This window comes from Schistocerca gregaria, chromosome 9 (assembly GCF_023897955.1).
Source record: "Schistocerca gregaria isolate iqSchGreg1 chromosome 9, iqSchGreg1.2, whole genome shotgun sequence".
Lineage (NCBI taxonomy): Eukaryota > Metazoa > Arthropoda > Insecta > Orthoptera > Acrididae > Schistocerca > Schistocerca gregaria.
Window position 1 is genome coordinate 110,788,127 of NC_064928.1, and position 14,329 is coordinate 110,802,455.

General features: G+C 45.6%; 1 non-coding gene across 1 annotated transcript; it reads left to right on the plus strand.

Moving 5' to 3' along the window:
• Positions 1–1,017: 1,017 nt before the first annotated feature.
• Trnae-cuc (transfer RNA glutamic acid (anticodon CUC)) lies at positions 1,018–1,089 on the plus strand. The gene has a single exon. It is a non-coding gene; the product is annotated as a tRNA-Glu (tRNA).
• The last annotated feature ends 13,240 nt before the right edge of the window (positions 1,090–14,329 follow it).

Consider the following 14,329-nt stretch of genomic DNA (forward strand, 5'->3'; position numbering starts at 1 on the left):
GTGCCTTTTATACCCAGAACAAGAGCTATACCCCACCTGGAAGAAAAATGCCGTCAACTGGTAGAAGGGACAAGCGGTATTTTACCTGCTGTCCAGTAAAGAAAGGAGCAAAGGAGATTTTTGGACGTACATTTCCGACAGGCATCACAAGCTACTACGCATGAATAATTATTATGATACATACGCTAACTTCCTCAGAAGAACAGTTATGTGAACTCCATTTTCGATTATGCGATTCAGAACATGAAGAAACGATAGACAATTTGATCTCTGAAAAATAAATACGATCAAGTGACGAACATCACTATCTGGTGCAGACTTGGATTTTTTTTTTCTAAAAAGCCAAGGAACCTGTAATTAATTTTAGCTTGTTTTATTACTTTTAAATGTCAGTTGAAAATTATGTACTACTGTGGAATGTTATGACTAATAAATCGAAAAAAAGTGGTTAGGATAGCTGGCTCTTACCCAGCAGGCCCGGGTTCGATTCCCGGTACCGGAAATTATTTTCTTATTCTCATTGTTCTGTGTGGGGAGACGGTGACTAGAACGGAGCGCTTGCTGGTGTTGCTGCCGTCGCTGTTGTACGGCCGAGAAGCCGCCCAAGACTAGCGAGAAGGCCGGCAAGGCGCAGAACAACATTTCGAAGGGCGACAAGAAGAAGTGCAAGAGGAAGGAGAGCTATGCCATCTACATCTACAAGGGGCTGAAGGAGGTGCACCCTGACACGGGCATCTCGTCGAAGGCGATGAGCATCATGAACAGCTTCGTGAACATTTTCGAGCGCACTGCGGCCGAGGCTTCTCGCATGGCGCACTACAACAAGCGCTCGACCATCACGTCCTGCGAGATCCAGACAGCTGTGCGGCTCTTGCTGCCTGGTGAGCTGGCCCAGCACACCGTGAGTGAGGGCACGAAGGCGGTGACCAAGTACACGAGCTCCAAGTAAGGAGGTGGCTCCTCCGTTGCTGTCGGCGCCTTGTGGCGTACGCAGTGTACGAAAGACGACCGTCAACATCCGGTATGGTCTAGTGGTTAGGATAGCTGGCTCTCACCCAGCAGGCCCGGGTTCGATTCCCGGTACCGGAAATTATTTTAATACGTTTGTTCCTATTCTCATTGTTCTCACGTTGCTGAAAATACTGTTGCAAACTTTAAATTGCTGATGTATATATTTTTTATACATTTCTTGCTGAGAGCGACATTCGCACACAGCAAGCGATCTCATTACACAGAAATGTGCTGAGCTGAAATAGAATAATTTTTGCAATACCAACTTATTTTTTCAGTTGAAATTTTAAATTCAACAAATTTCGTCCTGTTTGTTTAGAATGTTGTAAAGTAGATTAATATGAACACCTGGCAATTTGTAAATAACGTAACAACACTCAGAACTCAATAACCATTCAGATTGTCGTAAAAATAATAACAATAAAAAAACTCAAGATAAGTGCGGCCCTCGCAGCCGAGCGAAGCGGACGTGCGGTGTGTGCTCTCCGCTGGCAGAGGGCCCGCGCGCCTTGTTTACTTTCTTCGGCCAACACTAATGTGACGCCGTAGCGCTACAAGACCATGGCAAACCAATACAGAAGATCAACCTTGAAATTCACATTTCGGAACGACTTTACCCGACCAAAGGCGCTCGAAGTCGAACGTTTTTTAAAAGAGGAAGCCAAGATCCCGGCTGCCGACATTGTCGGCATTCACGTTTCGATCGTCAGTGGCACGGTCTATGTAAAGCTCATAAACGAAACTACTTGCGACAAGGTGCTTCGAGAGACGAAACAAGAACTCCGCTTCTGCCACGCAGATGGCAATGTTGGCAATGTCGAGGTCGGCCATGCCGCAATGGGACTGCGGACTATACGCATCTTCGAACTTCCATTTGAACTCCCGGCGGCAGAAGTTGTAGCGGCGCTCCGCCCCTACGGCGGTACACGGAACATTTGGCTGAAAAATGGACCCAGTTTAAGACGTATCCAGTACTCAATGGAGTACGCCAAGTGCGCATAGATCTCCAACGACACGTGCCATCCTATCTAGAGATAGGTGGATGCCGGGCCATAGTAATTTATGACGGCCAACCGAAGACGTGTTCCGGATGCGGTAAGGGAGGTCACCTTCGTTCCGAGTGCCTCCAGCGTCGGATCACACAACTCCCACCGAAGGACGTTGCACATCCAGCGGCGAAACAACAGACACGACCGACCGCTTCAGCGGTACAAGAATCACTTTCCACGGACAAAGACCTGGATGATCCGCCGACCTGGCCAGTGGTGGAAAATAGTACTCGACTCTGGAGCTACCGAACGCGACAGACATTGACGCCAGTAAGATGGCAATTGATTCCCTTATTGTACCGACCGAAGCGTTTGTTCCGGCGGAGCGTGAGTCAGTGCCGTCTTCTGACAATGAAGGCCACGTACGGAAACAGCGATCACCGAAACGCCGAAAGCGGCGTCGTCGGACCGTGTCGGAACACAGCGGTTCGCATTCGGCCGGGGAAGAACAATTGACCACTCAAGAAGCCAGCCGCGAAGCTGAAGCTGTTTCCACTGACTCCAACCTAGCAGAACAGACAGAAAAACGTGCAGCTTTCGACCATCAGCCCATTGACAGAAACAGTGAGCAGCGGGAAGGTACCAGTGCAGGCAGCGAAGTCGCCCGGTCCCTTACTATCAAACATTCCGAGGCTATGGACCATGAACAGACATCCGCGCCCGCTTCGTGGGCCGAGGACGTCGAGACACGAGATCACGACCCGCGGCCGGCTGAGGCGCCGCCGGATCATGAAGCATAAGCAGCACAAGGAGGACCGCGTTCGGCGGGCGGTGACGTCACTTCCGATGTTCGCTTCTCTCCACCTTCACCATGGATAACCTCGCCCAAACAACTCGTTGCCAGGCTTACCGCCTGGCGACAATGAATGTCAACATGATCAGTTCTCCTGTCAAGATCCAACTTTTGAAAGAAACCATACGAGCCATGGGGGTTGACTTTGCTTTCCTACAAGAAGTGAAAACGACTGCACTCCCACACTTTTACGGGTACACCACACATGTGACGCCCGGTAGCCCTGCAGATACCGGAGTGGCAATATTAGTGCGTGAAGGTATTGAAGTTACCGACATCACGTTTCTTCCCTCCGCGCGAGGGATAGCATTTACGGCACTCAACACCCGATACATTAATGTTTATGCGCCGTCGGGTACCACAAGACGTCACGACCGCGCCAGATTCTACTCCACAGATGTCGCTCCCCTTTTCCTTGGACGATACGACCAAAGCGTCTTCGCCGGCGATTTTAATTGCGTACTTCACCCCAAGGACCAAATCCCACATTACATGCCTTGTCCGGAACTGGGTGCGATGATCCAAGAACTTCACTTGTGCGACACGTGGGGAAAAGTCCACCGTAACCGCTCTGGCCACACTCATCTTACCAGTCATTCGGCCAGCCGACTCGACCGCATATATGTGTCACAAGATCTCACACAAGGTGTGGTGGGCGCCGAACTATGGCCTCAAGCCTATTCTGATCACAGTGACTATATCTGCACTATACACCTACGCCCCCAACAAGTCTGGCGCAGCAATGGCTTTTGGAAGCTCAACATAACTCATCTCCAGGACCTGGATTGCCGTCGGCAAGTTGCAGCAACGTGGGCTGAGTGTGAACGCCGCCACCCTCGATACACCTCGACCCTGGAGTGGTGGCTCCTCTGTGCCAAACCAGCAATCCGTAGGACACTTATGCAATATGGCAAGGACGTGACTGCGTGCCATCGACAGACCCTCGATACTTACTACGCGGCACTCAGGGACCTGGCCACCTTACCCCCTTCCCCGGAGAGACAACATGATCAGAGCAGAATCAAGGCTCACATACTGTCATTGACGAAGCGCCGACTAGAAGGTGCAGTCGTCCGCTCGCGACGGCACGACCGAACGTTTGCGGAGGAACCGACTATGCACCACGTTGTGGCGGACAAGCGCCGACAACGCCAACATTTAATCACACAACTCAGGACACACGACGGTCGCTTATGTACGACCCAAGCAACCATAGTAAAGGCGGTGGAGGGTCATTTTCGCCATCTTTACAAGGAAAGAATCGTCGATAACGAGGACACTACTGAAGTGTTACATCAGGTAACACGTACTATCGACGAGGCTACCGTGAAAGCATTAACAGAGGAAATCTCACTCGAAGAAGTCGAAGACGCCGTGGACAAAGGTGCGGCTAATAAGTCTCCTGGGCCTGATGGATTGCCCATCGAATTCTATCGGACTTTCCGTGACATCATGATGCCTCGCTGGGTTATAATGTTCCGCGAACTTATGTCTCCAGACTGTGTTGTGCCGCCAGCGTTTATAGAAGGTCTTCTCATACCGGTACACAATCCAGGTGGAGGGCTATTGATTAACGACTATCGGCCGCTTAGAATGCTGAACGCCGATTACAATATTTTCATCAGGATTATGGCGAGCCGTATTAAGACGACTTTGCCGATGATCCTCGCTCCAGAACAGACGTCGCAGGGGGGAGAAGCCAACATACACATGGCCACCGGTGACTGCAGGGACTTAATACCAATCGCTTCTGCGTGCCGTCTGAGAGCGGCGATCGTCTCCGTAGATTTCAACCGCGCCTTTGATAGAGTGCACCACAACTTCCTCCTACGAGTGATGGACTGTATGGGATTTCCCCCAGGCCTCATCGACACCCTACGGCGTCTTTGGACCGCAGCCAGCTCACACGTCCAGGTCAATGGAAGGACGGTAGGACCAGTACCCATTAAGAGGTCTCTACGACAGGGTTGTCCCCTTTCTACCTACCTTTATGCCATCGCACTCGAGCCACTCCTAGGGGGCCTTAACCACCGCCTATCTGGCATCACGCTGCGGGACGTCACCTTTCGCTATAGGACATACGCTGACGACCTGCTACTGCTGGTTCGTTCCAATGACGAAGTTCAAAGCGTACTAACCTGGATTGAGCGATACGGACAGGCCGCAGGCAGTCTTCTGAACATCAACAAGTCGGCGGCGTTGGATATTGGGCGTGGTCTCGGACCGGAAGCCCTCGCTCCCCTCCCACCAGTTTCTGATCTGCGATATTTGGGAATCACGTTCAAGAAAGATGTACGTAAAACAGCTGCAGCAAACTACCGACGGTTATTACAGATCATACGCGCAATGGTGCGACAGAACCTGCTCCGGGACTTGAATCAGCTACAACGTGTTGAATACCTGAACCTCTACGTGGCATCAAAACTCAACCACGTGGCACAAGTCCTCCCACTACCGATGCAGATAGGTCGCCGGTTTCAGGCGGCCTTCAGTTACTACGTTTCCGCAGGTCATATCTTTAAAGTACGATACGACACTCTTACCCTCCCAGTGCACAAAGGAGGGCTGGGATTGGTCAACGTCAGGGCGAGAGCAGCTAGCCTTTACATGAGCAACATGAGGAAACGATGGAAAAGTCAATATACCTCTCTCACGGGTCGTTTACTACAGGTTCTGATGCCAGTCTCTAACGTCCCGCCGGTGTCGGTTGCGCACTTCGCCCCACAGCTCTCCCATGTGTCGACCTTCATTCTTGATTACAGCTGTGTCAGCTCGAACCTCTCCGCCACGCGTCCACCAAAGGCGAAAGATTTTTATACCAACCTTCTGCGTGCTGTTCCCCATAACGTGGTGGAAAACAAGTACCCTACGGTTCACTGGCAAAGAGTGTGGAAAACGATACACCACAACTTTCTGTCCTCCACGGTGCGTTCGAAGTGGTATCAGATCGCCAACAAAAAATATGCCACACTACAGCGACTTCACACTATTGGACTGGCAGATTCCCCTTATTGCCCAGATTGTCATCTTTTGGATACTGATGAACATCGTTTTACTTGCGCATCATCGTCCGTAGTTTGGCGACTAACACAGAAAATATTGGCTTGTTACCTCCGGGTCACACCTGATATGATTGACACTCAGACCCTACTCTGTCCCGATGGAACTTACTTTCCGGCTGCAAAATATCATGCGCTTACATGGTTCAAAGGACTTACCGTCGCCTACATCTTTCGCGACGAAGAGAAAGAGCAGCTTGATTACTGGCGGTTCCTGCAAAATGCTCACAATGCCCTCGAACGCACACCGAAATACCGTACGCTCTTCGCAAATTATTTACGCAGCGTTTTCGTTAACCCCCCACTCAGCTGGGGAGTGCCGAGCTGCGGTTAATGTTCTGTGCCGCATCACACAAACGGCTGAACGTTCTGCCTTGTCAGTCATGAGCGAAGGAAGAGACAAGCGGCTGCAAGGATGCTGTTTTCCTTGAGGCACTAGCGACGCTGAATGCCTCCGTTGCAGATGCCCTTCAAAGGCGGAATTGGAGATATCAGATAACGATGACGAGGCTCCAAGTGGAACCAGTTACATTATTGAAGAACCTTTTAGTTGGAATTACATTAGTGATTTATGTTTTTATTTCTGGATTACTCTTTTATGCCACCTTTGTTGTTGTAACACTTACTTGTAACACTTAGTTACTAGATTTCTCATTTGTACACGTTTCCTAAATGTAATCATGAAAAAAAAGTGGCAAAGAATAGCCCTAACCTTGATTTCCCATATTTCCCCTGATATATAGGCAGCTTTCTGGGATGGGTTTACTCAGGAGCCAACGCCTGAAGTGGATCAGATTTTTTGTTACAGGATGAAAAGTGGCGGTGGCACTTAGGGTTTTTTTAGTTCCATTTTCCTAAGGGGCTTTTTAAGGGAAATTACTAAAAAAGGTATTAAAAAAGGGGTAGTAAAAAAGGGGTGGCAAAAAAAGAAAAAAAGGTGTAGGATCTTCAAAAAATATAAAAAAATTAAAAAAGTAAAAAACGCCCGGGTTCCCGGGTTCGATTCCCGAAAAAAAACGAAGTTGTTAGGATAGCTGGCTCTCACCCAGCAGGCCCAGGTTCGATTCCCGGTACCGAAAATTATTTTAATACGTTTGCTCCTATTCTCATTGTTCTCACGTTGCTGAAAATACTGTTGCAAACTTTAAATTGTTGATGTATATATTTTTTATACATTTTTGCTGAGAGCGACATTCGCACACAGCAAGCGATCTCATTACACAGAAATGTGCTGAGCTGAAGTAGAATAATTTTTGCAATACCAAATTATTTTTTCAGTTGAAAATTTAAATTCAACAAATTTCGTCCTGTTTGTTTAGAATGTTGTAAAGTAGATTAATATGAACACCTGGCAATTTGTAAATAACGTAACAACACTCAGAACTCAATAACCATTCAGATTGTCATAAAAATAATAACAATTAAAAAACTCAAGATGATGAGATGATTCCTAAACCCGCATAGCTTTATGAAGGTGCTTTATTCGCAACTACCGGTTTCACATCGGATCTTCAGGTTTACCTGTCAAGTATATAGGTCAATGTGTGAAATTTTTTAAATCTTAATATTGGCATTCATCAAAAACAACGCAGTATTTACAACGGTTATATTTCCATAACATAGATGGACAATTACGGTGTCCCAGCTTTTGGGAAGTTAATAAAGTTAAGTCAAACCACGTTCGTGGGTTGTCACAATTAAATCTAGCACACCCAAAAGATGCTTGTCAAAATGTACAACGCGTAACTGCTGAACGAGCCTGGTCCTAGGTAAAAATAAATCGGTACACTACTGTGAACGGGGATAAAATGCGTAACAACTAACTACAGTCAAGGGAAAGTACTGTAAGCAGGGCCTACATGAGAAATATCATCCAAAAATAATACTCTAGTATGGAACCGAAACGTCGAGAATGAAAGAAATCTGAAAAATGGCTTACCGGCCGGCCAACTCATCGTAGGTTATATTGTAAGATCCAGTAGACACCAGCTGTATAAAACCAAGGAAATAAAAGTGAAAATCCCGTGTACTGTGCATACAACCGCCGTATTGCTAACAGGCCGACGTGGTATAAGCAGCCCGATGACGCTAGCGATATACTGGAAGGCTGAAGGCTACGGTGCCAAAGAGGAAAACAAAGTAAACACACGAAACCGAAGGCTGTGAACCACATTACATCTGCTTTACATCAGTACCTCACTATTATCAAATTACCGAAGGTGTAGCATTGGAGTGTTATGCTTTGCTACTGTAACGTGAAAATCATCTTAGTAGATACCGGCGACAATTTTCAGATAGTAAAAGTTCGATAGGATACTGTAGTGTGTCAGTTCAGTCCGATCATTCAACATTGAACCGTGGGCTCGCTTTAATGCCTACATGATATGTTTTTATTCCAAAACATTTAAAATATTTTCTTCCGTTTCCTTAAATAATTACGCAAATTCTTTTCAATGTTGGAAATAGAGTGACCCGTTACTTTTAGATAAGCTGGGATAGCTTATCTGGGACCGACGAGATTTGTGTGTTAAAATTGCGTCAAGTCTGACCTATATACTTCTGGGGGCAGTCATTGCAAGCAATCTCATGAGCCCCAGTGCCCTTCTATTTATTCTCTTCGACTTTTTATTATGCCTGTGTCTACTACTAACATTCCTTGGAATAGAGAATGGTGGACGGATATTTTTTTTCTGCCAACATATTCCGATACACTACAGAAATACGGTAGTGTGTGATAACTTGGCCTGAGGTTATTTTGATCAGGTGGCCGAACCAAGAGTGTTCGTCGAATGGACAGAGCGAGCGGACCTTCTCTTACTGAGGAATACTTGACTGATCTGCACAAAGCCGATATCGTAACCATTCGATGTCGCTATGTACTAAACAGTGCGGTATTCTCGTCGAAGGCGTCTTTTTTCTAAGCAGTATGCTGTGTAAATGATGTAACAGTGCCCTTTAAGGTGTCTTTTTGTGCTTCATGGGGTGATTTTTTTTGTGGTTTTAGGGCGCACAACTACAGGGGTCATTAGCGCCCAGACTAAATTATGAATGCACTGCGAGGCACAATGTTAAAACAGCAACTAAAAAGGACAACACTATTAAAGGCACATTAACAGGCAAGGGATTAAAGGAAAACAGCAGAATCAAATGTCCTTAGACAGGTTCGTCGGGACGTTAAAATGTGGCGTACCGTCAGCAATCGCCCACATGGGCAGAACGGCGCCGGCGCAGCCGTCAGCAGATGGCGGTGGCTGAAACGGCAGTGTCCAATCCGTAACCGGGCCAAAACGACCTCCTCTCGCCGAGAAGGGCGTGAAGAGGTCGTCCAAGCCCTGGGGAGAGGTTTCAAGGCCCGAAGCTAGTTTCCAGTAAGTGTAGACCAATCGGCGATTTACAATAACATGTGCCCTTCAGATTTATGGAGGATTCAACAATTAAAAAATATTCTTCTTATTTTAAGTAATATAATGCAAAACTCCAGTTTTTTCTTGCTTCCAAATATGGGCTACCTTTAACATATAGGAAAAATATTTAAGAAGAAGTCTAGCCCATATTTAGACCACTGCTGATATTTCGACCTGAGACGTTGTATTTTCACACCGCCGCATCTGGTCACATAAAACACTGATTTGAGTAATGAAAGAGACCAAGAGCCATTTATTTGCTAATATATAATATTTAACTACGCATTGTAACGATGTATTTGACGATTTACAAGGAGAAATGCATCCAGCGCTACTAATGCGCCAAAGGAATTATAGACTAATTCAGTGCGCATGTAAAAGCATTGATATTAGAGACAGACTCTGAAGACATTTGAGCTAATATTACAAAAAACAAGCGCGCAACCCACCGTACACTGTCGGACGATATCACTCTCTTTTTATCTCCTGTATAATACGGACGCACCATTAACAGGCGTCATTACAAGATTTGTAATTTGTGTAAATCAATTGAGAAATACTGTTATTTTGTTGCATGTGAGACTAGTATGTGTGAAAAACACAGAATGGTTAATGAATGGACATTTCTACGTGATTTATAAACATTTATGGTCATAAAGATTAGATGGGTAGATCACATAACTAATGAGGAGATATTGAATAGAATTGGGGAGAAGAGGAGCTTGTGGCACAACTTGACTAGACGAAGGGATCGGTTGGTAGGACATGTTCTGAGGCATCAAGGGATCACCAATTTAGCATTGGAGGGCAGCGTGGAGGGTAAAAATCGTAGAGGGAGACCAAGAGATGAATACACTAACCAGATTCAGAAGGATGTAGGCTGCAGTTGGTACCGGGAGATGAAGAAGATTACAGAGGATAGAGTAGCATCGAGAGCTGCATCAAACCAGTCTCAGGACTGAAGACCACAACAACAACAATGGACATAAACCACTGTCCGCATCTCGTGGTCGTGCAGTAGCGTTTTCGCTTCCCACGTCCGGGTTCGATTCCCGGCGGGGTCAGGGATTTTCTCTGCCTCGTGATGGCTGGGTGTTGTGTGATGTCCTTAGGTTAGTTAGGTTTAAGTAGCTCTAAGTTCTAGGGGACTGATGACCATAGATGTTAAATCCCATAGTGCTCAGAGCCATTTGAACCATTTTTGAACATAAACCACTCAGGCTCTGTCATTGATATTGACGTAAGTGTAAACAAGTTATTTGCGTTTTAAATCCAAGCTCATAATTATAGTGTCAATTACTCTAAATTTGTGTTTGTTTTGGTATTGGATAACACAGCCAACCGTATCCGACGTGTCATTGTGTGGACAGAACAGTCGAGGCCGACGTTAATATACGACTTGTATTCCCGCCTTGTAATATTCTTCAAACTCAGTTTTAAACTGGCCCTTAGGTACATTTTCAGTACGAGTGACGTCCGGGGATTTCTAAGCAAACTTCACTTCTCAAATCGCACATCGCTCGCAGAAGGCCACGCTTTTCCACAATGGTCCGGGGCACGTGTGTGTGTGTGTGTGTGTGGGGGGGGGGGGGGGGGGGGGAGCGTTTATTTAAGTACAACAAAAACTCGGAGTCGTCCTGGGATACTGCAAATTGCTGTGCAATAAATAGTGTGGTTATAAAAAATTGCAGTGGCTGAATCTAGATACAGTATGGTTCAATGAATTAAAATGGAAAGAAGACAAGGATTTCTGGTCAGATGAGTATAGGGTAATATCAACAGCAGCAGAAAATGGTATAATAGGAGTAGGCTTGGTTATGAACAGGAAGATAGGGCAGAGAGTGTGTTACTATGAACAGTTCAGTGATAGGGTTATTCTTGTCAGAATCGACAGCAAACCAACACCGACAACGATAGTTCAGGTATACATGCCGACGTCGCATGCTGAAGATGAAGAGATAGAGAAAGTATATGAGGATACTGAAAGGGTGACAACGTGCGTAAAGGAAGATGAAAATCTAATAGTGATGGGGGACCGGAATGCAGTTGTAGGGGAAGGAGTAGAGGAAGAGGTTACAGGAGAATATGGCCTTGGGACAAGGAATGAGAGAGGGAAAGACTAATTGAGCTAGCAATAGCGGATACTCCGTTCGAAGACCACAAGCGGAGGAGGTATACTTGGAAAAGGTCGGTTGATACGACAAGATTTCAGTTATATAAAACCATGGTCAGATAGAGATTCCGAAAGCAGATACTGGCTCAAATGGCTCTAAGCACTATGGGACTTAAAATCTGAGGTCATCAGTCCCCTAGACTTAGAACTAATTAAACCTAACTAACCTAAGGACATCACACACGTCCATGCCCGAGGCAGGATTCGAACCTGCGACCGTAGCGGTCGCGCGTATCCAGACTGTAGCACCTAGAAACGCTCGGTCACTTCGGCCAGCAATGCAGGAAGATCTGCAGCGGGTAGGCACTTGGTGCTGGGAGTGGCAACTGACAAATGTAATGTATTGCGAATACATAGAAAGAAGGATCCTTTATTGTATGATTATATGATAACAGAACAAACACTGGTAGCAGTTAGTTCTGTAAAATATCTGGAAGTATGCGTACGGAACGATTAGAAATGGAATGATCATATAATATTAATTGATGGTAAGCGGGAGCCAGGGTGAGATTCATTGGGAGAGCCCTTAGAAAATGTAGTCCATCAACAAAGGAGATGGCTTACAAAACACTCGTTCACCTATACTTGAGTATTGCTCATCAGTGTGGGATCCGTACCAGGTCGGGTTGACAGACGAGGTAGAGAAGATGCACAGAAGAGTGGCGCGTTTCGTCACAGGGTTATATGGTAAGCGTGATAGCGTTATGGAGATGTTTAGCAAACTCAAGTGGCACACTCTGCAAGAGAGGCGCTCTGCATCACGGTGTAGCTTGCGTTCAAGTTTCGAGAGGATGTGTTGCTGGATGAGGTATCGAATATACTGCTTCCCCCTACTTATACCTCCCGCGGAGGTCACGAATGTAAAATTAGAGAGACTCGAGCGCGCACGGAGGCTTTCCGGCAGTCGTTCTTCCCGCGAACCATACGAGACTAGATCAGGAAAGGGAGGTAATGACAGTGGCACAGAAAGTGCGCTCCGCCACACACCGTTGGGTGGCTTGCGGAGTATAAATGTAGATGTAGATGTTTAGTATGGAAATCTCGCGTGCGGACGTATGACACAAGTGACACCCAATCACCTGACAACGTTGAAAGTCCGGGTGTTTCGCGGGTGCCTCATTCTGCTCTCTCACGATGTCTAATGACTACTGAGGCCTATGATATGGAGTAACGGGCAGTAGGTGGCAGCACAATGCACCTAATAAAAATAGTATGTTTTTGGGGTAGTCCGGATACTATTGATAATATACCGTATATGACTGAGGAGGGAGTCATGCTAGGGTAGTTCGTGCAGGGTGGCATATTGATTAGCGCATCTGCCTAGTAAGCAGGAGACTAGTGTTTGAATCCCAGCCTTGGTACACATTTTCATTCGTCGCTGCAGTCTGCATATATATATATACATATATATATATATATATATATATATATATATATATATATATATATATATATATATATATATATCACCTCAGTTAAGCCACTGTTGCATTTCGTGTTACTGCACGCCCTGGAGAGAGGCAAACGTGTAAGTTGAATTACTTTGCTTATCTTGATTCAGTAAACCCGTATGGAATAGTATTCTCGGGTAACTGATGTTTAAGGAATAACGTCTAAATTGAAAAAAAAATTAAGAAAACTTTTTCTGTTCCTCCACACGCATGATATCGGTTTTGTATTTAAAAGGCAAGGGCGTGTGGAACCTTTGTAAAGGCATAGTTTGCAGTTGTTATTGTTGTGGTCTTACTGGTTTGATGCAGCTCTCCATGCTACTCTAACCTGTTCAAGCTTCTTCATCTCCCAGTAGCTACTGCTACCTACATCCTTCTGAATCTGCTTAGTGTACTCATCTCTCGGTCTCCCTCTATGATTTTTACCCTTCACGCTGCCCTCCAATACTAAATTGGTGATCCCTCGATGTCTCAGAACATGTCCCACCAACCGATCCCTTCTTCTAGTCAAGTTGTGCCAGAAACTTCTCTTTTCTCCAATCCTATTCAGTACCTACTCATTAGTTATGTGATCAGCCCCTCTAATCTTCAGCATTCTTCTGTAGCACCACATTTCGAAAGCTTCTATTCTCTTCTTGTCTAAACTATTTATCGTCCACGTTTCACTTCCATACATGGCTACACTCCATACAAATACTTCCAGAAACGACTTCCTGACACATATATCTATACTCAATGTTAACAAATTTCTTTTCTTCAGAAACGCTTTCATTGCAATTGTCAGTCTACATTTCATATCCTCTCTACTTCAACCATCATCAGTTAATTTGCTCCCCAAATACCAAAACTCCTTTACTACGTTAAGAGCCTCATTTCCTAATCTAATTCCCGCATCGCCACCCGATCTAATTCGAGTACATTCCATTATCCTCGTTTTGCTTTTGTTGATGTTCATCTTATATCTTTCTTTCAAGATACTGTCGATTCCGTTATGCTGCTCTTCCAGGACCTTTGCTGTCTCTGACAGAACCTCAAAGCTTTTATTTCTTCTCCATAGACTTTAATTCCTACTCTGCATGTTTCTTTTGTTTCCTTTACTGCTTGCTCAATATACAGATTGAATAACATCGGGGAGAGGCTACAACCCTGTCTGACTCCCTTCCCAACCACTGCTTCCCTTTCGTGTCCCTCGACTCTTATAAGCGCCATCTGGTTTCTGTACAAATTGTAAATAGCCTTTCGCTCCCTGTATTTTGCGCCTGCCACCTTCATAATTTAAAAGAGGGTATTCCAGTTGAAACGTCCCCTTAGCAAAACTTATGAATGACTGTTCTGATAAACCTCTTACATTATTTGATTTTCATACAGCTGAGCAGAACTGAACGTACG